Source organism: Moschus berezovskii, chromosome 13, assembly GCF_049115385.1.
Source record: "Moschus berezovskii isolate FMDL1 chromosome 13, NW_MosBer_1.0, whole genome shotgun sequence".
NCBI lineage: Eukaryota > Metazoa > Chordata > Mammalia > Artiodactyla > Moschidae > Moschus > Moschus berezovskii.
Genome location: NC_142472.1, coordinates 19,845,795 through 19,872,499, shown reverse-complemented (window position 1 = coordinate 19,872,499; position 26,705 = coordinate 19,845,795). Strand labels below are relative to the sequence as shown.

General features: G+C 39.0%; 1 protein-coding gene across 1 annotated transcript in view; it reads left to right on the top strand.

Annotated features, from left to right (window-relative positions):
- Nucleotides 1–26,705, top strand: part of GPC5 (glypican 5) — a 955,909-nt gene that overhangs the window by 864,901 nt on the left and 64,303 nt on the right. The window lies entirely within an intron of this gene.

The following is a 26,705-nucleotide window of genomic DNA, read 5'->3' as shown; positions in this document are numbered from 1 at the left end:
TGGTCACATACTCAAGATGAGATGGAAATCAGTGACTCATTAATTCCAGACTAAAATCGAGACATCATAGAGGCGACTAACATATACAAAGATTACATGGATTATATGGATAATAAGAAAATTGTATAGGCTGTGTGTGTGTATATGTGTGTGTGTGTATATGTATATATATATTTCATTTATAAAAATTGCTTAACCTGCAGAGGGAGCCAACAAATATTTACTCTCTTCTGTAATAAAATATAACTTGCTGTCAGCTGTTATGTCAGCATCTCATCAAAGGAAATTAAAGACTAACTCTAAAACTAGGTAACTCCCAAACTAGGTAGTAAAGCTCTTCTAGAATTGGATTCTTATTGCTACATATGTGCATACTTGGTAAAAAATGAATAATGATCATTATAGTCAGGTGACTCAGTCAGTAAAAAATCTACTTGCAATGCAGGAGATCCGGGTTCGATCCCTGGGTTTGGAAGGGCCTTTGGAGAAGGGAATGGCAACCCACTCCATTACTCTTGCCTGGGAAATCCTATAGACAAGAGGCTTGGTGGGCTACAGTCCATGGCATCACCAAGTCAGATACGACTTAGTGACTAAATAATATCAGTAATCAAAAAGCCAGAAACAGTTTCTGAGAAGTGAATTGTTCTATTTAACTATAATTTTCTTCAAAAAATGATCAGCTTCTAGTCTGTAGTCCACTCAACAAAGAAGGTATATAAACTATCTGGAGATTTAATTCTTTAATTCTAATATCACTATCCCTTTATTTTGAAAGCAAAGTAACAAATTAATCAATAGACTTCTCATTCAACTCCAAAATACAGATGTCCACAGTGTCAGAAAATGGTTAATTCTCCATATTTTAAATAAAATACAATAGTGAAAAATATTTTCTTTTATAAAATTGTAAAGTTTTTATAATGGTTTGAAGTGAAATATTGTCTACTTTCAATTAGTAGACTATAATTTCAAAGAACATTTATCATTATTATTTTTACAATTCCTATTTTTGTCTATTTTGTCAGTCAATATTAAATGCTGAAGAATCTAACACTGCTAAGGAAATATTAGTATTGAATCTGTCCTGGAAGACTCTATACTCCCAAGAGATTTACTCATTTGTACTGAATAGACCGTCAAAGAATGACTGAAGTTTTATATGGAAATTCAGGCAAAAATTTTGATACAGTCTGCGTCTACTTCAACATAGTTTTTTTTTCCCCTTTAACTACAGAATTCCCTCTAGACTAGTATATATAAATTTGTGTCTCAGGAATTCCTTTGAGAAAAATAGGCATAGGTAAAAGCTTGCAATTTTTTTTTCAAAACTTCAGAGCAAACAGAATTACTTGGATCCCATCAGTATGTCAAGCTGTAAAACACCTGCTTTTACCTAAGTCTTTGTTCGATGTATTCTCATTGAGAATATGAAACACAGTCCTTGTAATTATAATTTGGGCCAAACTTTATTTTGATTATATAATAACATAGCCAAAAAGAAAAGAATAGCTACTTTTTTTTAGTCTGTGGAGGAATGATTATGTTACTTTGAATCCATTCTGGTTTTATTCTTTAACATTTCACTGTCTCAAGCGCCAAATAAAATTTTACTCCCATGTTTCCTTTTAAAACATGAGTTCAAAAGACAACTCAAGAAAAAAAAAAGCAACCTCAATGAAAGTTTTATTAGCTTCTATGAACCCTAAAATACTGTGCTTTTCCTTTCTGTGATTAAGTGACACTTGCTGTCATACAAAAGAACGGTAATGATATTAGCCTTAATCATAAACATGTGCTAAGCACATATTTCTCTGAATAATACAACCAGAAATTTGGTTGTAAAATGCAAGAAATCCAAATCAAACATACTCCAGCAAAAGGGGGATTACTTGGCTCATATAAACTGTGAAAGACTCAATAAGAGGAACCAGAGAATTAATATAGTTGGGATTTTTTTCTCTCCCTCTCATGTTTTTGTTGTGTGCCAGCCAAAATATATCAGTCTGTGTTCCTACAAGGCTAAAATCGTGATTTCTGGCATTAAGAATGCGTGTATCCTCATAGCTTTCTGAACAGAAAGGAAAACAAAATTTGAATATGAATCAGCTACATTTTGAAAAGTCCTGGGAGAAATTGGTCTGGACTGGGTCACATGCCCAGAACGATACGATTCATACGTGGTCCCAGGAAAGTGATGTTGTGTGGACTAGCCTTGGGGAACTTCTTGTTGTTGTTCAGTAGCTCAGTCCTATCCGACTCTTTGCAACCCCATGGACTGCAGCTCACCAGGCTTTCTTGTCCTTCACCATCTCCCAAATCCTGCTCAAACTCATGTCCATTGAGTTGGTGATGCCATCCAACCATCTTGTCCTCTATCAGATCTAATCCCTTGCATCTATTTGTCACTTCCACTGTAATAATTGTAAGGGATTTGATTTAATCTCTGGCAAGTGGCATTATAAATCAGTAACTAGCTGAAACTGCAATACTTTGGCCACCTCATGTGACGAATTGACTCACTGGAAAAGACTCTGATGCTGGGAGCGATTGGGGGTGGGAGGAGACGGGGACGACAAGGAATGAGATGGCTGGATGGCATCACCGACTCGATGAACATGAGTTTGAGTGAACTCCGGGAGTCGGTGATGGACAGGGAGGCCTGGCGTGCTGTGGTTCATGGGGTCGCTAAGAGTCGGACACGACTGAGCGACTAAACTGAACTGAACTGATAGCTATGGAGTTGGGGGTTGTGTTATAAAGATTCTGGTTCCTAGTCTGAGTTCATGCTTGGAGCAAGTGTTTTCAGAGTGAAGGACACAGGACACATTTTCCCAGAGGAAATGAGAGAAGTACAAGGCTGGCAACATATATATATACATGCACACAAATACACACAAGAGGCTATCTCCTCCTTCCACTTCCTATTCTTTCATCTTCACTGTCATCAAGTGTATACTGAACATCATCTATGAAATCTAGTGAAATCTAGTGCTATTGAATTGACAGATTTGAGTTATTCATGATCTTTATTTTTCAGAAACTCGAGATGCTATTATTTATGCCTTTTCCTGTCAAAGAGAAGACATGAATGTTATAGACTAAAATGTAAAATTTAACAACATAAAATTATGAATCAGATGAGAATGGTATTTTGTCAGCTCTAAGTCACATTTCTGACATCTGATTAAATCTAACAATTGATAAAGTCTTAAGTTGCTGTTGGCCAAGTGGCCACTGTGGCACACTGTCACTTCTGTTGAATGATGTACATGACTGACACGACATGTGTCGAGTTCAACTGTCACATGTGATGTCTTCAGAAGAATAACATGATCCAGTATTAAAACAAAAAAAATTCTGTTTGTAGAGAGTCACTGAAAGAGTACAGTGATACGTGCATTTGGTGATTTTGTAAGCATTCAGTATTAAAAGAAATAATCCAATTTCATGTTTTTATTTTAGAGTAATAACCAAGAACTTTAAGGAACCTAAGAAAGGAGGATTCCCCCAAATAGATGAAGCTATGCTCTTCTTTATTACTGAGTAAAATACAATACAACTGATGTTAGGACAGATTGTCAGGTGCCTTGGAATAGATGAAAGGAATTTAAGATCATGAGGGTTGAATGACAAAATTATGATATCATGTCAGAGTTTATGTAGCAGGGATGTTTCCTTTATAGTACATAAAATAATAGTGCATGTTACAATTTATAGTATATTTGTTGCAATGAAATAATATAATAAAAGAAATTGATTTTACTTCATGAAAGTCATTTTGGTAACATTATAGAGTAGCAGGATTGTCATACACAATAATCAGACTGCGTGCTCAGTTGCTTCGGTTGTGTCCTACTCTTTGGACCTCTTTGAACTGTAGCTCATCCGGCTCTTCTGTCCATGGAATTCTCCAGGCAAGAGTACTAGAATGGGTTGCCATGCTCTCCTCCAAGGGATCTTCCTGACACAGAGCTCAAACCTGTGTCTCCTGAACTGCAAGTAGATTGCTTATCACTGAGCCACCGGACAAGCCCAGTAATCAGATAACCTATACTCTAATTTTCATTCTTTTACCAACTAATTTTATTTTCTAAGAGGTGTTAAGTAAACACTTAGAACCTCACATAAACTATAAAGATTTTGAACTAGATTATAGCAACCATCAGTTTCAAACATGATTCAAGATGGAATGAAAAATATAAAAAGAAATTCTTTTTTTTTTTTTCCATCTTAAGAATGATGGTTTGGAAATACTATGACTCTGGCTTGGTAGATGTGTAATTTCCAGATGCCAGGGTGGTATTTTTATTTTCAGTGCAGTAATAATTCATCTAAATCACATACCTAATGTTCCCACTTGAAATGTATCTTGTTATGTAAATGTTATGTAGCATTCATAACATGCCATATTTCTTTCACTTTCATAGTGTTTGGCATTTTGATGAGTGTTATAGCTTCAGACAGATTAGTGAGACAGTAAGTAGTAGAAAATGCTAATGGACAACTAATCAAGTAAGTGGGTATCAGATAGTCAATTACTACAGAGTACTATTATAATTCAAAACTATGTGAAGCATTATCATTTTGCTGCAGTGTTTTTACACCAAATGTTCTAACAAGAACAGAAGAATGATTGCACACTGGCACATTTGGGAATATGGTCATTAAGAACCTAAGATTTTCTAATAAGCTGGTAATCTCCTTTCTTTCTCAGATGCCATAGGCAGTACTGCTGCTCATATGTTGAAAATTTAGTGCAGCATTTGTGAAACTCATGTAAATAACATTTTATTCTATTGGCTTCTTAGAGCCTGGGAATCTGAAGTTGACTTGTTACAGTTTTTTCCTTCATCAAGAGTGCATGTTCTGTTACTCAGTCATGTCTGACTCTTTCCTCCTTCAGGGTATCGATCTCTGGGTCTGGAAGATTCACTGGAGGAAGGCATGGCAAGCCACTCCAGTATTCTTGCCTGAAGAATCTCCATGGGCAAGGAGCCTGGTGGGCTACAGTCCATAGGGTTGCAAGAGTCGGACGTGACTGAGTGACTTACCACACACACATGGGCTGTAGCCTACCAGGCTTCTCTGTCCATGGAACTTTCCAGGCAAGAATACTGGAATGGGTTGCATGTCCTCTAGGAAATCTTCCCAATCCAGGGATTGAACCCTAGTCTCCTGAATCTCCTGCATTGTGGGCAGATTCTTTAAATGCTGAGTTCCCGTGGAAGCCCTCAGAAATGAAATCATCTCAGTCAAATTCTTTTTGTTAAAGATATTTGAGAAAAACAGACAAAGGGATTCCATTGTCTCCCATGATAGCATTTTCTGATGGATATTTTTTAAAAAATTTATTCTCTTATGCCCACTTTTTAAAAGAGACCTTGTGCCTTTCACTTTTTAATTTACAGAAAAAAGGTCACAAAATATTAGAATACAAAAATGATATAGTTCATTTTAAAATTTTTAATTAAATGAAGAAACTAAATTATAAAGGGGGTAACTTTATAATTCTGAAATCTCCTTATTGAATCCTGGAAAGTCTGGTTGAAGATGAAAGTTGCTCAGTTATATCTGACTCTTCATGACCCCATGGACTATACAGTCCATGGAGTGGGTAGCCTTTCACTTCTCCAGGGAATCTTCCCAACCCAGGGATCAAACTTAGTCTCCCACATTGCAGGCAGATTCTTTATCAGCTGAGCTCCAAGGAAAGCCCAGAAAGACTGGTTGGAGCCATCCAAAGATGGAAAAAATTAATACTAATTTACTCACTGACAGTGAAGATCCAACCAGTAGGACTGTGTTTTCTGTTTATCTGTTCCATGTATAATGTTTTTCTCAGTAACAGAATCTATTATCTGAGTAATGTTTAGTTCAATCAAATGATAGGTATTGGACAGTCTCAAAGAAATGCGGTACTCTATATATGGGCTTTGTTTTTGTAGTGGTTTAAATTTATTGAGTCCCAATTCCCAGTGAAACCATTACTCTGAGGCTTGTCATCTCTCTGGTGTTACTTGCTAAATCATGTCTGACTCTTTGTGACCCCGTGGACTATAGCCCAACAGGCTCCTCTGTCTGTAGAATTCTCCAGGCAAGAATACTGGAGTGGGTTGCCATTTTCTTCTCCAGGGGATCTTCCCAACCCAGGGATACAACCTGCATTGTGGGCAGATTCTTTACTGTCTGAGTCACCAGGGAAGCCCAGCCATCTCTCTGCTCACTGTTAAACATCATGTGCTCTAAATGTATTTCTTTGACTGAGGAATGGTGCCTTGGCAATTCAAGCTAGTGACTTATCTTCTGTTCTGGTCCATTTATAGTACTCAGAATGCTTGTGTACCACTGGATGTGCAAAGCCCCATCGGAAATAAGTGTCCATTCTTCTTAGGACCCATTTATATCCTCCAGAGACAATGGTATCAGTCACACTTGCCAGATGTGTGCAGAGCGTCCTCCTGGGGAAACTGGCCCCATTGCCATCTGCAGGCTCTGTCTCTCTTATTGGCAGACACAACAGTTTTCACTGGCATTGTATGCCTCAGAAGGTACAACAGGGAAATATCCAGGTTAAGCTCATCTCTGCATTGCTGCAGCCCCCTACTGTCCACTCATTTATGGACCCTGGTGGCCACCTTAAGTGAATGCACCAAGAGGAGGCCCGTTACTGGGTTCAATCACCTTCTGATTCTAGAAGGAGGCACTTCTGATGCCTCCTACATATCCTACTTTAAAATGACCCCTAAAGTTCCCAGAGTGATTTCTTTAGGGCTGTGGCCCATACGAGTATCCATTTACAAAGCTAGTTTTCCATGGCCCTTCTGCCTGACCAGGTGGGTAGGCCATTGGCTATTGTCCATGAGCGAGTAACAACCCAAGTCTAGGGACAAACAATATACAATTCAGCCCACTGAGTTGCGCTATTTTTACATTCTTCAAAGTGGTGGACTTCTAAATAGGTTGCAGTCCATTTGTCTAATTGCCTCCATAAACCAAATAGTTCTCCAGAAGCTCCCTAAATATACAGATATTATAGAGTTAAAAATGAACAGGACAGAAAAACATACAATAAGCAAAATCTAAAGAAAATTGCCCTAGTAAGATCAGCAGACTTTAGGGCATTAAAATAGTAAAGAGGGATATTTTATAAAGCTAAAAGTGTCAGTCTACCACAAACATTTACCATTTCTGCATTGGCAAAAAATTGACACAACTGAAATAATACAGAAATTCATGGTGTACACATAATATTTAGTAAGTGAAAGAAAAAGCAGATAAAAGAAAAGATGCCAAAGACATCAACAAGGTAATTTATAAATCTGCTGTAAATGACATAAAGAATACCGTGTCCAATAGTAGAACAATGAGCCCAACAACAACAGAGAACATATTCTTTTCAAGTGTACATAAGATACATGTCAAATTCATAATATACCTGGCCATGAAAAATACTGCAGCTTCACTGGTGGCTCAGATGGAAAAGCTTCTGCCCACAATTCAGGAGACCAGGGTTCGATCCCTGGGTCAGGAAGATCCCCTGGAGAAGGAAATGGCAACCCACTCTAGTATCCTTGACTGGAGAATTCCGTGAACAGAGGAGCCTGGCGGGCTACAGTCCATGGGTTCGCACAGAGTCGGACATGACTGAACGACTTTCATGTACATACATATAAAAACTAACTCAGAGTATATTCTCTGACCACAGTGGAAAATTACCAAAAATTAACAATATAATTAGACATAAAGGAATGTTAATAATACTCACAGTGCAACCCTGAAATCAAGGTTAAGATATAAAAAAACAAAAGCCACCAATATATCTTTACTTATGAAACCATTCCTCTTACCTATTCCACATAAATTATATCACATCCCAATTAATCTAGAGGCAAAAAATAAAGAACTATGTTAAGTTTTTAAGTTATCTATTATTTCTAAATGTCTTGAATTTAAACAAATGTTTGGAACAGTCTTGAGGCACATCATCTACTCACAGTAAGATCTTATATCCTGAATTGCTATTTTGCTAAAGAGAATGTTGAAAATGTTCACCCTGAAATTCCAAAGTTTTAGACTTGGGAAGAATTTCCAGGACAGATTATAAGTGGGAGGAAAATGTCATCCAGTTGAAAGAACAGTCATTTAAACAATTAAGGTAAATTTTGAGTTTTGCTTCTGCTTCGTGACATTAGGTGAAATGTTTAAAAATGTCCAATTTCAGTCTTCTGTATAAAATAGTTATAATAAGTTTTTGCCTATTGACTGTGCAAGCATATAAGAAATTGGAACTAACATCGTCTGGTCTCCTAATGACTGCTGGTGATAAAATTGACCATGAATCTGTGAGTGTTTAATAGCAGTTTATTCTACCAACAACCTTTTGACACAGTAAGTATGAATAAAATGCATGTGAGAATTCTGCCTTAACTTTAAAAACGAATGCCTGGCTATCTCACGTAAGGCTTCCCTGGTGGCTCAGTGGTAGAGAATGTGCCTGCCAATGCAAGAGAAGTGGATTTGAGCCCTGGGTCAGGAAGATCCCCTGGAGAGGGAAATCGCAACCCATTCCAGTATTCTTGCATGGGAAATCCCATGGACAGAGGAGCCTGGCAGGCTACAGTCCATGAGGCTGCAAAGAGTCAGACAGGACTGAGAGGCTATACAACAGTAAACAAAATTATGTATGCATTCTCATTTAACATATGTGAGATGCTTAACATGTTATCAGCATTGCCACAATAAGAACATGTTGTTTTTTCTTTATGTACCGTAGAGATTCTGAGTTTCAGTCTTGCATCATGGTAATTGTTAAACTTTGTTTCTTTTTTCATAGTGGATTCTGATTTTCTCCTGGGTGTCTCCAAATATTTAGGTGCCTCAGTAGGCATTTTAAAAAGTGATCTAGGAAAACTTTGACAATCCTCTGAGATTCGGGGGTCAGCTCTCATTTGTTCCTTCTTAGCATTGCTGAAAAGTGTTAAATCTTCCTGCTGCTGCTGCTGCTCCTTAGTCGCTTCAGTCGTGTCCGACTCTGTGCGACCCCATAGACGGCAGCCCACCAGGCTTCCCCGTCCCTGGGATTCTCCAGGCAAGAACACTGGGGTGGGTTGCCATTTCCTTCTCCAATGTGTGAAAGTGAAAAGTGAAAGTGAAGTCGCTCAGTCGTGTTCGACCCTTAGCGACCCCACGGACTGCAGCCTACCAGGCTCCTCCATCCATGGGATTTTCTAGGCAAGAGTACTGAAGTGGCTTGCCATTGCCTTCTCCGGTTAACTCTTCCTACGGTAAGTAAAATCAATTGAATGAATTTCTCACTAGACTTCCTTTTATCTATAGCTATCTGTTATTTTCTGAGAAATTAATGAACATTTCCAGTTTTAAAGTAGTAATAATAATTACTGATAACAGTGTTCCCTAATCTTTTTAAATATATAGGTCATGATGTAGAGAGTTAATATACTGCTGCTGCTGCTGCTGCTAAGTCACTTCAGTCGTGTCCGACTCTGTGCGACCCCATAGACGGCAGCCCACCAGGCTCCCCCGTCCCTGGGATTCTCCAGGCAAGAACACTGGAGTGGGTTGCCATTTCCTTCTCCAATGTGTGAAAGTGAAAAGTGAAAGTGAAGTTGCTCAGTCGCGTCCGACCCTTAGAGACCCCACGGAATGCAGCCCACCAGGCTTCTCCATCCATGGGATTTTCTAGGCAAGAGTACTGGAGTGGCTTGCCATTGCCTTCTCCGAGTTAATATACTACTTATAAAAAATTAAATCTATTAGAATAATATATATGACACATAAGAGAGAGTGTTCTGGCTATAAGGGGGTTCTTAGTCTCAAAAGTGAGTTAAAGCCATGGGAACAGCAGAGGACCTGCATCACATTAAAATAAGCTTAAAGTGGTGGTCCTGATGAGCAAGCATGCTTTGTCAAGTCAGAAATGAAGATGATCTAGAAGTAGGTGTCCAAATGGCATAGCTTTGAGAAGAGGCCCTTGAAATAAAGAAATCAGATAGACTCCAACATTAACAAAGCCTTTCTTTTATATTTCAATGCATTCTGTCTTATAATACAGACCTTTGTATTTTACAGAGTCTCCAAGTCATTGACTCCACATGCACCATCAGCTGAGGTTTAAATGACCACTCCTTAAATATCAAGCTTTTAAATTTTCTATTGGTGATTCCAGAGTTTTAAAGCTTGGAGAAGCAGGCCTTCAAATGTATAATATATGGATGAATAAAATAATGATAAGGGAAGAGCATTGGAAGGCACCTGACTCTTGACATATGCAAAGTAGAAGGGCATTGGAATAAAAGAAACCCACTGAATTCAGATAGTTAATTCTTGGCCATGGGTAATCTCAAGAGAGAAAAAAAAAAACAAAAAATGGATATTGTGCATGTTTCTGAAAAGCCAGTTACATTAAAAGAGTTATTTGGCTGCCATTTTTCTATCCAGAATCCATCCATTTTCTCCTGCTTGCTCCTGACACTTTCCCTATTTAGGTGTCTCAATTGGCATTTAAAAAATACTTTAGGAAATTTTGACAATTTTCCATTGAAATTTGAGGTTAAGTTCTCATTGCTGAAAAGATTTAATTGTGGGTCATGGGAAGCTGATCCTGCCCTCAGAAAAAGGGTGGCTCTTGAAACTCAAACAAAACTGGGTCTCCCATCCCTTTTACTAGTAATTGGTTCAAAGATCCAGGCTTTAAACCAACAGTCTGTGCCACTTTTTTCTGAAGACTGATACTGGTTCCAAATAGGAAAAGGAGTACGTCAAGGTTGTATACTGTCATCCTGCTTATTTAACTTATATGCAGAGTACATCATGAGTAACGCTGGGCTGGAAGAAGCACAAGCTGGAATCAAGATTGCCGGGAGAAATATCAATAACCTCAGATATGCAGATGACACCACCCTTATGGCAGAAAGTGAAGAGGAACTCAAAAGCCTCTTGATGAAAGTGAAAGAGGAGAGTGAAAAAGTTGGCTTAAAGCTCAACATTCAGAAAACAAAGATCATGGCATCTGGTCCCATCATTTCATGGGAAATAGATGGGGAAACTGGAAATAGTGTCAGACTTTATTTTTCTGGGCTCCAAAATCACTGCAGATGCTGATTGCAGCCATGAAATTAAAAGACGCTTACTCCTTGGAAGGAAAGTTATGACCAGCCTAGATAGCATATTAAAAAACAGAGACATTACTTTGCCAACAAAGGTCCGTCTAGTCAAGGCTATGGTTTTTCCCGTGGTCATGTATGGATGTGAGAATTGGACTGTGAAGAAAGCTGATTGCCGAAGAATTGATGCTTTTGAACTGTGGTGTTGAAGAAGACTCTTGAGAGTCCCTTGGACTGCAAGGAGATCCAACCAGTCCATCCTAAATGAGATCAGTCTTGGGTATTCATTGGAAGGACTGATGCTAAAGCTGAAACTCCAATACTTTGGCCACCTCATGCGAAGAGTTGACTCACTGGAAAAGAATCTGATGCTGGGAGGGATTGGGGGCGGGAGGAGAAGGGGACGACAGAGAATGAGATGGCTAGATGTCATCACTGACTCGATGGACATGGGTTTGTGTGAACTCTGGGAGTTGGTGATGGACAGGGAGGCCTGGTGTGCTGTGATTCATGGGTTCACAAAGAGTCAGACGGGACTGAGCAACTGAACTGAACTGAACTGAACTGAACTGAATACTGGTTAAGACAGTGGTTCTCCGAGTGTGGACCAGCAGCACTGGCAGCCCCTGGGGATTTGTTAGAAAGGAAAATGTTTAGGCTCCATCTGAGACCTGCTGGTTCAGAAACTTGAGGAGGGGGACCAAGGAATCTGTGTTTTAATAAGCATTCCAGGTTATTCTAATACACAGTCAAGTTTGAAAAGTAATGGGTTAAGAATGACTTCCTGGATGAGGTAGGCTCATCTAAAGAAGCAACTTTTAGGCCATGGCTGTGAGAGATTTTCCTTAGCTCCTTTTGATTTAAATGGGAAACTAAACCACCCCAACTGCTGCTGGCAGCCCTTTTGACAGCATGAGTAAACTCAGTTTGTTGGCAGAAAAGTGAAGGGAAAACTGAGTTAAACATTTAAAATCAGCACTTCACCATGTGTATTGCAAGATTTCCAGTCTGGTAAGAATGGCACATTTTCTCCTTCTTCAGTTCAGTTCAGTTCAGTCGCTCAGTCGTGTCCGACTCTCCGCGACCCCATGAATCACAGCACGCCAGGCCTCCCTGTCCATCACCAACCCCCGGAGTTCACTCAAACTCATGTCCACAGAGTCGGTGATGCCATCCAGCCATCTCCCAGTTTAATTCAAGTTTTCTATAATTGCAAAACATCCTAAATGATACAAACAGCCAGAATATGTACAATACGAATGAAATGATTTGTTTATTCAACAGATAGATCTATAGAATCAACTCCTATGTGCCAACCTTGGCTTCCCTGTTATCTCAGACAGTAAAGAATCTGTCTGCAACACAGGAGACTTGGGTTCAATCCCTGGCTTAGGAAGATCCCCTGGAGAAGAGAATGGCAACCCACTCCAGTATTCTTGCCTGGAGAATCCGATAGGAAGAGGAGCCTGGTGGGCTATAATCCATGGGGTCACAAAGAGTCTGACACAGCTGAGGGTCTAACACACACACACTGTGTGCCGACCACAGTTCTAAGCACTGAAGATATACAAAATAAAGTGATTTTAAAAGGAAAAAGATCCTAATGGAATTTATACTCTAGTTGAGGGAAACAGTCAAAAAATAAGCAAAAAGAATTAAGCATTTGGCAGGTGGCAAGTGCTAGAAATGATAACATGTGTGGGGAGCAATTTTTCCTCTGGGTACAGGAAATACCTCCTAAGCCAGGTAATACCTCCTAAGAAGATGCTGTGCAATTATGTGGGAGGAGCTAGGTCCAGAAGTGGGAACAGCTGTGCAGCAGGTGTCAGTGACCTTACTATGGTGTCATAAACCCATGCAAACAGTGGACTAGCTGCCTCTAAAGTGTAAGCATCTCCCATTATGCTATATTGCTTGCAGAGATGGATATGTTGCACCATTTCAAAAGCAATCTTCTATTGCTAGGGATAATGAGCTAATATAGCAAAATCCATGCATACCTTTATTGAATTTCACTGGGACCCATCCATTCTTTACAACAGTCCTTTAAAGAAGCATACCTTTAAAGCGGAAAATAATACATCTTTTTGTTACATTACGATGAAACTGCCCACCACATGGACCTACCATCTGGGCAGGGGATAGGGATAGACCTAAAGAAATAATGAATTTTATTTTACTTATATTAGAGTTTATGTTAAGGTTGCTTCGTTATTGTATAGTTTTTGAAAATGTGGAACACTCTAGATGAGTAGGTAGCTGCTTCCTTAAGCTCTGTTCATGTCCTCTTGAGAGTCCCCTGGAATGCAAGGAGATCAAACCCATCAATCCTGAAGGCAATTAATTCTGAATATTCATTGGAAGGACTGATGCTGAATCTGAAGCTCCAATACTTTGACCACCTGATGTGAAGAGCTGACTCATTGGAAAAGACCATGATGCTGGGAAAGATTGAAGGCAGGAGGAGAAGGGGACGACAGAGGATGAGATGGTTGGATGGCATCACCAACTCGATGGACATGAGTTTGAGCAAGCTCTGGGAGATGGCAAAGGACAGGGAAGCCTGGCATGCTGCAGTCCATGTGGGTCGCAAAGAGTTGGACACAACTGAGCAACTGAACAACAGCACAATGTCCTCTGGGGACACCAGAGACCCTAGTGCCTCCCCTAGGACCTTATTCTGGTTCTGGATCTAAAAACTGTGCCTGGCATTGCAAGGGACCTCAGGACCTGATGCTTTTTTCAGGGTTCATCCTAATTGGGTAATACTTTAACTGGCTTAGTTGTTAAACATTGTGTACTTCATCCCTGTAGAGTATGTCTCCAAGGCTCACTCACCAGAATCACAAAGCAGAGGATCCAGGGAATCAGTGATGGATGGGATGGTAGTGAGAGAGTTTTATCTCAGTTACCACTGAGGGGAAAAGCCTTGACAAGAATCCAGTTGATACAAACCACAATTATGCCGTCCTCTGCAGCAGCCCAAAGGAGGAGAGCTTTCTCTCAGAACTCAAAGCTCAGGCTTCTGAGACAAATGACAGAATAGTTATGTTGATGACTGCCTTGAATAGATGTGTCCCTTAGATGTCCCTGCTAAATATAAATTCTACATTTTCAATGTGTTTTCTTTGTAGCAAACATATATATGACAAAATTTCTGTCTTCCTGGAGTTTACGAATAAGGTTTCTATTTTAATAGAAAACTCAAGAAGACAGATTTCATTTCATATAATAATTTTTAGCAAAACAAAGCACAGCATGGCTATAGGGGAAGACAAAAATGCCTTGGAACAGAAAATTTTTATGTTTGCTGTCTATGGAACACTTGCAAAGGTGAAAGTCACTCAGTCATGTCTGACTCTTTGGGACCCCATGGACTACACAGTCCATGGAATTCTCCTGGCCAATATATTGGGTTGGATAGCCTTTCTCTTCTCCAGAGGATCTTCCCAATCCAGGGAATGAACCCAGGTCTCCCACATTCCAAGTGGATTCTTTACCAGCTGAGCCACAAGGGAAGCCCATGGAATGCTTACCTCTGAGAATCTGTCAAAAAATGAGGTCCAATCTTGCTTGAAAACCACCATTGTTCAGTGAATCATTTTGAGGAACATAAAACCTCTGCCTTTACCTCAGCAATGACTCTATCATATGGCAGAATCATTATGTAAACTAACATTTAGAAAGCAGAGATGTTACAACTCCTTCCATCAAAAAGTTAATAATCTGTGGCATTCCAAAATCATAACAAAATTGTTGTGTCAGTTCTCCCAATAATGATAATAAAAAAAACCCTTATGGTCTTCAGAATAAAAGAAGTCCAACTCTCAAATAGTTCAGGTCAGTTGAATTCCACTTGATAGTCTTTTTCTACTGTCCTGCTTCCATTAGACAGATCTATCTTTGGGCAAAGCTGGAAGACTCCAGTGCTTTATAAAGAAAAATGCTGTGATATTCTCCTGTAGACAGAGTTTTCAATGACAGATATGAAGAAATTTACTTTCATTATATAGAACATTTTATTGATATATCTTATTATAATCTCAAAGTTTTTTATTGCTTGCAGTGGTTAGGGTCAGTCTTGAGTCTGCCAGCTGCTTTATATCATGTGAAAATCAAGGGCTGCTCTAGTGTTAATTCTTTCTAACCTGCCTTGTTTCCTGTTTTCAGGGCTTATTCAGTATTTCTGATTTAATCAGTTTTGGTGGTTTGTTATAGATTACTTAGAAGATTACAAAGTACATGAGACTCATCCATATTTTTGCATAGGGCTAAAGACTGAGTGACTTCACTTTCACACACTGGAGAAGGAAATGGCAACCCACTCCAGTGTTCTTGCCTGGAGAATCCCAGGGATGGGGAGCCTGGTGGGCTGCCGTCAGTGGGGTCACACAGAGTCGGACACGACTGAAGTGACTTAGCAGCAGCAGCAGCAGCAGCAAAGACTTCCCTTGGAGAAGGAAATGGCAACCCACTCCAGTGTTCTTGCCTGGAGAATTCCATGGATAGAGGAGCCTTGAGAGCCATGGTCCATGGGGTCACAGAGAGTCGGACACAACTGAGTGACTAACATTTCACTTCAAAGAAAACCAATAAAGCTTTTATTTTTAAAAACAATTTACTGGTGTTTATATGATCTTCACTAAAGTGGCCATTTAAGAATCTTGTTTTCTTAAAAAGCCAGATTCACTCTTCTGAACTGTTAGATTTTTGGCCCCTAAAACTCACTTAGATTTAGGTTGGTGATTGGCTATTAACTCTTTTCAGCTGAAAACGTGCTTCTTTCTCAGTGCCTAGCATAAAAACGTACTAAAGTGCAACACAAGTTACCATACAAGGATTCTGAAAAGATGACAAATGAGTGATAACAGACTTAGCCTAATATTTACAGAGCAACTACTGCATGCCAGGGCCTGAGTACTACCAGAACAACTTAAAAAAATAAAGACAAGGAGACTGAAACTCAGGTTACCTGACTCGCCCTCAGTCACACAGCTGGTAAGTGGAGGGGCTGAGATGCAAGCCCAAGACTGAGGTTTCGACCACAACACAAAAGCTTTTTCCTAACCATAGCAATGGTTTAGAGCTTCAGGTAATGAAGATCACCTTAACAGTCTCCTCAGCTTGACTCAACTTCACACAGGCTTCTTCCTTACTAGGGGTCCCTGACTCCTTCTTACAGAGTTTGCTTTGGAAAACTTGAAATTGTAAATTCTCTCTGCCCCTCTGAGATGTTTAAAAGTTCTCCCACATCTCCATAGTTTTACTGTGGGAGACATTCCTTTGAAAAGTTTTCATCAAGAGACAGAGGGTTCCTGCCTTCCAGTCTCCATGGGGGAGAAAGAGGCTAAAAGGCAAGTGCCAGGTAACAAACACTGATGGCCTAATCACTCCTCTCCCCACAATGTTCATCTTCGAGATCTTTTCTTTAGCCCACTCACCTCATATGTGTTAAACTGATCTTTTGTGCCAGTGTAATTGAGTTCAATCTCCCCTTTGTTGCAATAATCTTGATAGTCTTTCTTGCTTATTTAACTGTAAAGTGGAGTTTGACAAAGATTCTCCTCAACTGTTCACCTTTTCAGGCATGAAAAGTGAGGTTTTAGTAACTTCAAATTCCCTATACTATGTGATGCCACTTGGATTCAAAGGAAAGCATACTTGCCGTTGTACATTAATGAACATAAGCTTTTACTAGTTCCTTCAGAGCAGATTAAGGACTAGCTTGCCTAGTATTCTGCATTCAGCACATTAAAGAGATCAGATATCCTTCTGCCACTCATCAAATAGGTTATATACATTTTAATATAACAATAACATATAAAGCATGATGTCTTATCCTTTAGCAGTTCCATGATACTGGCAATATTGTTCCCCCAATTTTTCACAAACAGAAACGGAGGTATCCAGAGGTTAAGAAGCTCAAGTTTTGGAGTTAGAACTTAATTTATCTTTAAGTGAATTAAGTGGGACTAGGATGCCTCTGCGGAGAAGGCAATGGCACCCCACTCCAGTACTCTTGCCTGGAAAATCCCATGGATGGAGGAGCCTGGTAGGCCGCAGTCCATGGGGTCGCTAAGAGTCAGACACGACTGAGCGACTTCACTTTCACTTTTCGCTTTCATGCATTGGAGAAGGAAATGGCAACCCACTCCAGTGTTCTTGCCTGGAGAATCCCAGGGACGGGGGAAGCCTGGTGGGCTGCCATCTATGGGGTCACACAGAGTCAGACACGATTGAAGCGACTTAGCAGCAGCAGCAGCAGGATGCTTCTGGCTTTTAAGAGTGGCCTGATATTTGCTAATTTATTTCTCCATTATGCTAGATATGGTCAAATGGTGTTAGTTTAGGTAACATTTCCAGAGGTCTCAGTAACTTGGAAATTTTTTAGTTGTTCCCTTTCATTCTGTGTTGAGCTCTTTAAGTATGGGGATCCACAAATATGCTCCAGAGAACATTCACCCCATCATTCAGTCACTTCATCACCGAGTCCCCACCCTGGCTTCATTGCTCATCTCCTTTTATCATCATTTTTCCCTTAGGCTAATCCATAAAATTCTGGTTAACTACACCAGGAAAAAAAAAAAAAAGTGCTGTGTTAGAATACTCAAATTTCTCTAATAAAAACTAGCAAAATTTTCAAATCCAGATTTCCTGAAATTGTGTAGCTCAAGCCCTGTTCATGATTCACAGATAACAGCTGAAACCACTTCATCTACAAGTTAATGGATAAAATTAGCATGTTAAAGAGTTGGAGGACTTAATTAGAAAGGCAGTCCTTCAGCAAAAAGCCATTTGTTGATTTTGTTTGTAAAAGGTTTGGGGACAGAACTTGGAAACAGAAATTAGACTTTGCAAACCTAAGTCCACAGAGGAACTATACCATCCTCAGGCTTGCTGTAAAGGAGCTATGTTCATAGAAAACATGATCTTTTACTTTCCATGTGATCTTTTACTTTCCATGACTTTATTTTCATCATCCCAGTGTTCCCAAGAGAAACGTTCTGTTTATTTCTCTCTGCTCTCCTCTTGTTCTCTGTGTTGGGATGGGTTTTGACATGCCAAAGAAACCATCCTCAATGGAGAGATGGCTCCATCATTGGCAGCACTGCTGCTCCTATGCCAGCCATGGTCCTGGCTACTTCAAAAGTAGCGTTTCTCACCCTTGAGAGTTTTTATTTGTTCCAGCATTCACCCCTGTGGTTTTGAACAATGTCTTAAGATACCACTATTTCTGGATTCTAATTTTATGCATTTTCCTGTTGCCTTTCGACTATAAAGAAGGTCTCTTACCTTTTCATGTACATAAGGCCTCTCCATATTACCCCCCTCTAATTGAACATTTTTGGTAAAAAATAATACATTTGACTATAAATATTCATTTTAGTGTTGTATGTAATAGTGTTCTGTTAAATACTGGCTTTTCATTTTTTCCTCATTCATTTAACAAATACATACTGAATGCCCCACCGTCTTGTGTAGTCATCCCTCTCGGTACTAGAACTCTAAGAGGTGGGTGTGTGTTGGGGAAAATATCTACCTAAGGGGGCTAATTTAATAGAGGAAGCAGCAGAGCAAAGTGTTTACAGAATCTGAAACCAGCCCACTTGTATTAAAATACTGTCTTTTGAATACTGAGCAGCTCTGTGACCTTAGCTGTTACCCAGCTTCTCCGTGACTCCATCTCCTCATCTGTAAGTTGGGAGTAAATTCTACTTGAAAGTTTGTAATGAAGACTAAATGATTTAATAAAACATTCAACCGGCAAGGGAGATACTTTTTGAAAGTGTCAAGGGACTACTGGAGAAGGGTGTGTAATCAAACCATGAAAAAGGCAAGTTTGGATACTGACTTTTTTTACATAAGATGTCAAGTATTTTTCCACACCATGAATACCTTTGAGCTTTCACACCTACTAAGTTATTAATTTGAGACCGATATATTTCGTTCCTTGCTTTTTCATTGTTTCTTATTCATTCTTTTTTAAAAACTTTACTTTGTATGGATTTTTCTATTAAATGTCAGTGATTCCCTTTGTTGACTTAAATAGACTGTTATTTCCCCAGCAAAAATGAGTTCATTCAGGATCAGCAAAAAACTGCAATTCAGGGTTTGCAACCACGGCAAACCAAAGGCAGCCCCCAGCAACAAGGATAAGAAAGCTCTTTCAAAGGAAGCTGGGAGGGGCTATAGGAAACAGTCTTACTGGAGGGCCTGAGAGTTCAAAGTTTAGTGGCTTCTCACTGGCTGAGTCATGACAGTCTCTCATCGACTGAGCTCTTGCCAGGAAAGAAGAGAAAGTCTTTTCTTTATGTTGGACTAGGGATCTCATAGAACATGAGAGCTCCCAGTTCTGTCCTGACTATTTTAACTGAGATTTCTAAACAGAATAATAAACAATTCATAAACATTAATATAACTTCCAAGTCAAATAGCTAACAATTTCTATAACTTCCATGTCTAACATACATCTTCATATTTATAGATAGGGAAAATTGTAGTCAAATTTTTAGTGTCCTGGGCAGGATTCTTGATTGTCAAATCTTTGACACTCCTTTGAGGCTTCTTCTAATTTTTTGTAGGACTTTGCGGGACTTGTCAGAATTTAGCTGGATAGAATTGCTCCCATTGCCTCTGGTTGGCAAGGAGCCTTCCTCCTTCAGTCTGTCTGGAAAATGTTTAGCCTCCTACTCGATGCAAGAGTGGTCACAAGGCTAATGGCTTGAGGGAGTAGACTGAGGGGTCTAACTACACAATGGACTGACTGAATTCACTCATTTTTCAGATCCTATCTTTCTCTGTCCCTCATCCTCTTCACAGGCCCTTGGAGAAGCCAATTTTGAACACTGGTGAGGTTCTGCAGTGCCTTTTATTTATATTCAATTTATAGGTGTAGCAACTGAGGTTTGTAAAAGTCAAACTGAGATCCCATGACAAATGTTAGTCCTAGAAAATGGTACCAGTATTATCTCAGCATAAAAGCCATACTGTAACCATACATTACACTGCTCAGTAGTGTAGCCTACCTGCCCTGCTCATTATCCTAATAGGAATGATAGCTAACAACCCAAGTGGCATTCATATTAGGTAGCATTGTACACAATTCATATCTTAATTCATTCTTAAGAGAACCACAGGGCATTGATTCTGGTGTTAGCATCAATTTACCAATGAAGAAACAGTGAGAATACAACTTTGTTAACAATTATTGCAGGTAACTGGTTGGTAATATTTGGCAAAGCAAAATTTAAGCCTTGGTAGTCTGTCTTAGGGTGAACAATCCACCTCCCAATGCAGGAGTCTTGGGTTTGATCCCTGGGTCAGGAAGATCCCCTGGAGAAGAAAATGGCTGCCCACTTCAGTGTTCTTGCCTGGAAAATCCCATGGACAGAAGAGCTTGGTGGGCTACAGCCTATGGGATTGCAAAAAATCTGACATGACTTAGCTACTAAACAACTGTCTTAGAGGACATGCTGGTTAAGAAGTTACTGTTCTGTTAGGTCACTTATAGCTGAAAACTTAATTTTATGATTGCCCCAGGATGGAATGCTGTTTAAATTTCTCAGGGCTATTCTATCTTGGCCAATCAGACTGAGGTTTTTCTGAGAATACACTGTACTTTCATGCAACTTAACATTTTGTTCTATGTACAATTAAGGTGTTCATTCTAAGAAGGCTTAAAGTTGACCTCAGTTCAGCTTTTAAAGATGAGTTCAGTTCAGTTCAGTTCAGTCGCTCAGTCGTGTCTGACTCTCTGCGACCCCATGAATCACAGCACACCAGGCCTCCCTGTCCATCACCAACTCCCAGAGTTCACCCAAACTCATGTCCACAGAGTCAGTGATGCCATCCAGCCATCTCATTCTCTGTCGTCCCCTTCTCCTCCCGCCCCCAACCTTTCCCAGCATCAGAGTCTTTTCCAGTGAATCAACTCGTCGCATGAGGTGACAAGACTATTCCTTGATTAGAAATCATAGTATGAAGTCTTCTGTAGACTCTGTTAAATTCCCTGAGATACTCATGGAATTGTAGGGGTAGAAAGCAGAGATTATTAGACATGATCCTATGTCTAGCCACCCCTTCTGCATTGGGGCCATAGTCCCCTCTCTGAGCTCCTCTAACTTCAGTGTCATTACCAATGAGATGGCAGGAGTTTTGGGGCCAGTTTAATCCCAAAGTTATGCTCACACATGATGCCCTAGAATCAAACCTCTCTCATCTCTGTATCCCAGTGCCTGGGCTTTCCTGCCATTAATGCTGCTGTTTAGTCAGTAAATCATGTCCAACTCTTTTGCGACCCCATGGACTGTAGTCCCACCAGGCTCCTCTGTCCATGGACTTCCCAAGGCAAGAATACTGGAGTGGGTTGCTATTTCCTTCTCTAGGGGATCTTCCCAACCCAGGGACTGATCCTGAGTCTCCTGCTTGGCAGGCAGATTTTTTATCACTGAGCCATTTAAAACCCTCCTGACATCGATACTTCTATTGTCGACATTCCCTCTATAGCAGTCTCATCCTTTCAGTTCAGCAGGATGAGACTTTATTTCCATTGTAAACTGTCTCAGCTCGAATCCCAGCTCAAAGTCCCCTCTTCATCTCTTGACACACTCTGGAGCTTCTATAATCCTGCTAAAGAGCTGGATCGTATTAAGCTTACTACAGAAAAATACACATAATTCCACACAATGAACCTTACTGTCTTACTAGCTTCGTTCAGTTATCACTTAAACAGTAGTTAAGCAGAAGCATTTTATGAATTGTGTGGCATTTTGACTGTTCCAAGTAAAGGAATTGGGTCCTTGACCTTTAGCAGATGGAAACTTTCTTATCTCCTTTTGTTTTCTTGAAGCTAATCTATGCAGTGAAGTGGCACTTTGTATTGTGGCAAAGAACCTATCTTCCTGTGGTCTTCCGGATCAATTCTGTATCTCTCAGCACACTGTGCACACTGTGTAAAAGGGTAAGACAAGTCCTGAACACAGGAGGCCTCGTCTATCATCCTCTCTGAGCTTGCTGGATTAATAGGGGAAAATGGGAGGCAAAACCACCAAAATAACTGGCTATAAAATAGCCTTAAAATATTTTTCACATTTGAATGATAGTGCTATTTATTTGATGCATTTGAAATTGTCTAAATAGACGTGCACATGAACTGAGACTTGATAGAAATAATTAGAGAAGTTTAATTACAGTAAATTAAGAGAAGAAAACACTAAAGCAGAAACAACAGATGGTCAAAGAAGAAAATGCTAATTTGAAACTATTAGAAAAATTAAGGGAAACCTAAGAAATGAAGCTGGTTTTCAGACCCAAAACAATTTCATTCTTTTCACTGTTCTTTTCTTTTGACATCCTCAAAATTTGTTGAGAATGTTTTCTTGTCCTTTCCTTTGTTATTTTTCTAGACCCTCCCATATTATCTTACATAGCTTTATTTCATTTAGAGAATATTTCCCAATTTAAGCATGTTTCTTATTAAGAGTTACTCAAATACAATTCTTAGTTTCAAATATTAATGGTATTGATAACTAACTTAAAACTATTTTTCAAATAGTAAATTAGCATATTTATAGAAAAACAGCATTCAACAAAAACAGGATAATGCTCTGCCAAACAGCATCAGTATGCACCAGGCGTTGGGCTGCGGAATGTATTTTCATACTTTGTGCAAAACTGTTTTAGGCTTATTGAAAAATTTTTGAGTTTGCAGATTTATTGTGGGGACTGTAAATCCTGAATGTAACTTTCTGTATCTATTTTCTCTCCTCATTTGTATAACTTACTCTTACAGGGTATATAACCGTTAGAACCTGTTGTGGAAGCTGAAAGAAATGACAATTTTCTGTTCAGATAAATAGCACAAATATAAGAGTTTACACTAGGACTTAAGGCTATTCTGTTTTATGAAAGTTGGGTCTAGGAAATGTGCAAGGCTTTTTCCTCTGGTTTTGATACATGGAAATAATCTTCATGTTAATTATACCTGCTAATTGTAACCAAACTTAGTCCTGCTCTATTTTGGAGATAAAGTAAACTTGATTTAATATCAAGGGTCAGAATTTGCTTCTTAGTTGTACTCTTTCTTTAGCAATCGCAGAGGAACCTAACCCTTTATAATGTATCAAAGATCTTCCATCAGTGGGACAACAGCTGTAATTAGCTATTTGGGGAATTATGTTTTTATATACTATTAAACTTTCTTTTATTCACCATTTCTTTGCAAAAAACCCCACTGTGCTTCTGCAAGTTGATCTTATTTCTTTAGTCACAGAGATTAGAAGGTATAAATTTGAAGTTGTCAGCATATGACATAAAAAGATGAAACCTCATTAATATCTTTGTCCATGTGGATATTTTACTTAGAGTATAATTATGACTCTGGGTGGTAAAAATTGGCTATATATGTATATATATCTAAAATGAAAGCCAGCTTTGTTGACAGCACAAATTGCAGTTTTTGAAAGAACAAATTTTTAAGCAGCGAAAAAGGACCTTTTATTAAAATGTTTTGTGAAGGGCATTTCATCTTCAGTCTAGCCTTCTTGCTGTGAAATATTTTGTCTAAAACTTGTAAGTGTATTCTCTAAGAGTATAAGAAGAAATAAACAAATGAGCAAATCTGAAATGTGTTCATGAAGCAATTTATAGCACTTTGAAAAACTAAGCATCCAGCACACACATGTCCAAAGTTTTTATCAACTGGTTTTGAACTGTGGTGTTGGAGAAGACTCTTGAGAGTCCCTTATACTGCAAGGAGATCCAACCAGTCCATTCTAAAGGAGATCAATCCTGGATGTTCATTGGAGGGACTGATGCTAAAGCTGAAACTCCAATACTTTGGCCACCTCATGAGACGAGTTGACTCACTGGAAAAGACTCTGATGCTGGGAAAGGTTGGGGGCAGGAGGAGAAGGGGACGACAGAGAATGAGATGGCTGGATGGCATCACCGACTCTGTGGACATGGGTTTAAGTGTACTCCGGGAGTTGGTGATGGACAGGGAGGCCTGGCGTGCTGTGATTCATGGGGTCGCGGAGAGTCGGACACGACTGAGCGACTGAACTGAACTGAACTGAACTTGCACATGAAAATTGTTCTTAGATTTGAAACAGAAAACAGTGCACAAATAGGTTGTGATAACTTGTGACTAAAGAAAATCTGAATTCTAAAAAGAACTTTTTGCACTATTAGAACTAATGAAAGAAAATTTCACCTACTGCACTTGTCACACTATTAGAATGCTACTATCAGTAACTGTATTCTTGACCTGAAAGTGTTTTCTCGGAACAATATAGAGTAATGAATAAGTCTTTAGGACATTTCACTATGGCAGAACAAGAAGTCTACTTGTTAAGTTTTTCAAAGTGTATCAAAATAATCTTAAAGGCAAAATTAAATATTTCAGAAAACATTTTTAAACTTTAAATTTTCAAGACTTTTCATAAACTGTGTTCTGTAGTGTATAATTATGCAAAGAACTAACATAGCTGGCCTGAGACTGCTTTCCTTAGCAAGGCCCACTTGCTTTGGCTGGCTTATGCTAACAGGGATTTCAAGAGGATTCTCACCATTCTCAGAAATGATTAAAATGACTCACTTGCCTAAAATACCTGTATAAACACTGGCTAATGGTGGATACCTGCTTTCATTCTGAAAGTCTAGATTTTGGATGTTAGGCAGAAGTTGCCTGTATGATCCCCAACAAAAACCCTGAACTCAGGTCAAGTGAGCTTCCCTTATGGATAACATTTCATACATGTCACCGTCCTGTTGGTGGAGGATGTGAGCCTGTTCTGCATGGCTCTACTAAGAAGACTGTTGAAGATTGTCTGGTTTCCTGCTGAATTTTGGCCTCTGTTCCTTTTCCCTTCTCGGAACTTTTAATTTATCTGCTCTCAGTTCTACCCTTGAGAAAGCCTGAGGCCTGTGAGTTGTCCTAGCAAACCACCAAAAGGGATAATTTTAGGAACCCCCCACTGTTCTGTCATTTACATTTTACAACTTCTGTCAGTTTGTCAGTTACATTCTACAGCATTTATACCTGTCCCTTAGTCCCAACCACCTCTCACTCCATCACCTACTGAATAACTTTTCAGTGATGGGCATGGATGACACCCCTCCCCAAAATTATTCCTGACTTTCTCACTGTTCCAAAAATGGAAATGACTCTGGAATATTCTGACTCTATCAGTTTTACTTTGAATAACTTATGGCATTAACCAATCAACTTCATGATATGTCCACATCTCCTCTCCTGTCTGATTTTAAGGTATTAGAACATGGAAACTCCTTTTCTTATGTCACATTTAGCTGCTTATACTCTGCATGAATCATGTCTTTGACTTCAATGAATTCATTTGTACCCTATTAAGTGATTAATTTTTTGTAATAAGAAAATGTCACTGAAGTAGCTATTTCACAACTTTCATCTGATCTCAGAATCTGTACAAAGACTAGAATTTAGAATATGAGGGAAAATCAAAATAAAATGCAGCTGTTGAATTTTAAATGATTTAGTGTTCTGTAAATGATTAGTAGAGTCAAATAATTTTGATTAATTGACCTGGAATAAAAATGCATGAACTTCTGCCAGTTGCTTTCTGGATACATATAAAAGGGAACAAAAATTACTCAAGGGAATTATATTAAGTATATATGTGTCTATACAAAATAATACATAAACTATCCTTAAGGTAGAACAGTTTCTAAAAAAAAAAAAAAAGCAACTAATGCCAATCTCAAATTCTTCCCCCAAAATGTCTTTATAAACCCTTTCCCAAGGGCTCAATATCATATTTACTTTGTTTTTGTTTAAAATTCCTCTCTTAAAAACTAATTGCTAACTATGAGGCAATAGCTGAAAGCTAAAAATCCACTGGATAGAATTTCAAAAGGAGAAGTTTGAAAGCCATTATTTAAGTACTGAACTTTTGATACAATAGAATTGTCAAGAATTTATAAGAGAAGAGCAATTAATATTCTGAAGATCTATCCCTTCTGATAACTCTTAAGAGAATCTTATTTAGTGTTTTGCTCAATTTGAAATAAATTTACAACTTTGAGGTTATTTTAACACTTCCAAATAATTACAGAAGATTAATTAAACATTTTCCCGTCTTTAAAGCATATAAAAATGACAGCAAGGTAGCAAATGACTACCATATGAACCGAGACAACAGGGAGAAAAGATGCAGAGCCTATGAAGGACCAAGAGTGGCTACTGAGGAAGAATAGGAACTTCATAGAGACCAAGGGCACTCAACTAGGGAATCCCAGGAAAGGTCCTGAACTTGGACCCCCTAAATCCATAAGCAGTGGAAATTACTGAAAGTCAATAATACATGAAGATGTTAGAAATCCAGTCCCGTCTTCATTGTTGAGTAAACCAGGCAAATACCAGCATTCGTTTCTCTTCCTCTGGGCCTTTCTGAAACAGGCTAGAACTTTCTTTCTGGGGAAAAAAAAAAAAAGGATATAAAGACTCTGGATGTGGAGAAACCTGGCTAAGGGGAAAATAGAAATAAATTTCCCCCATGGTAAAGTGGATGATATTTATCAATTGAACACTGTCCTTTAGGT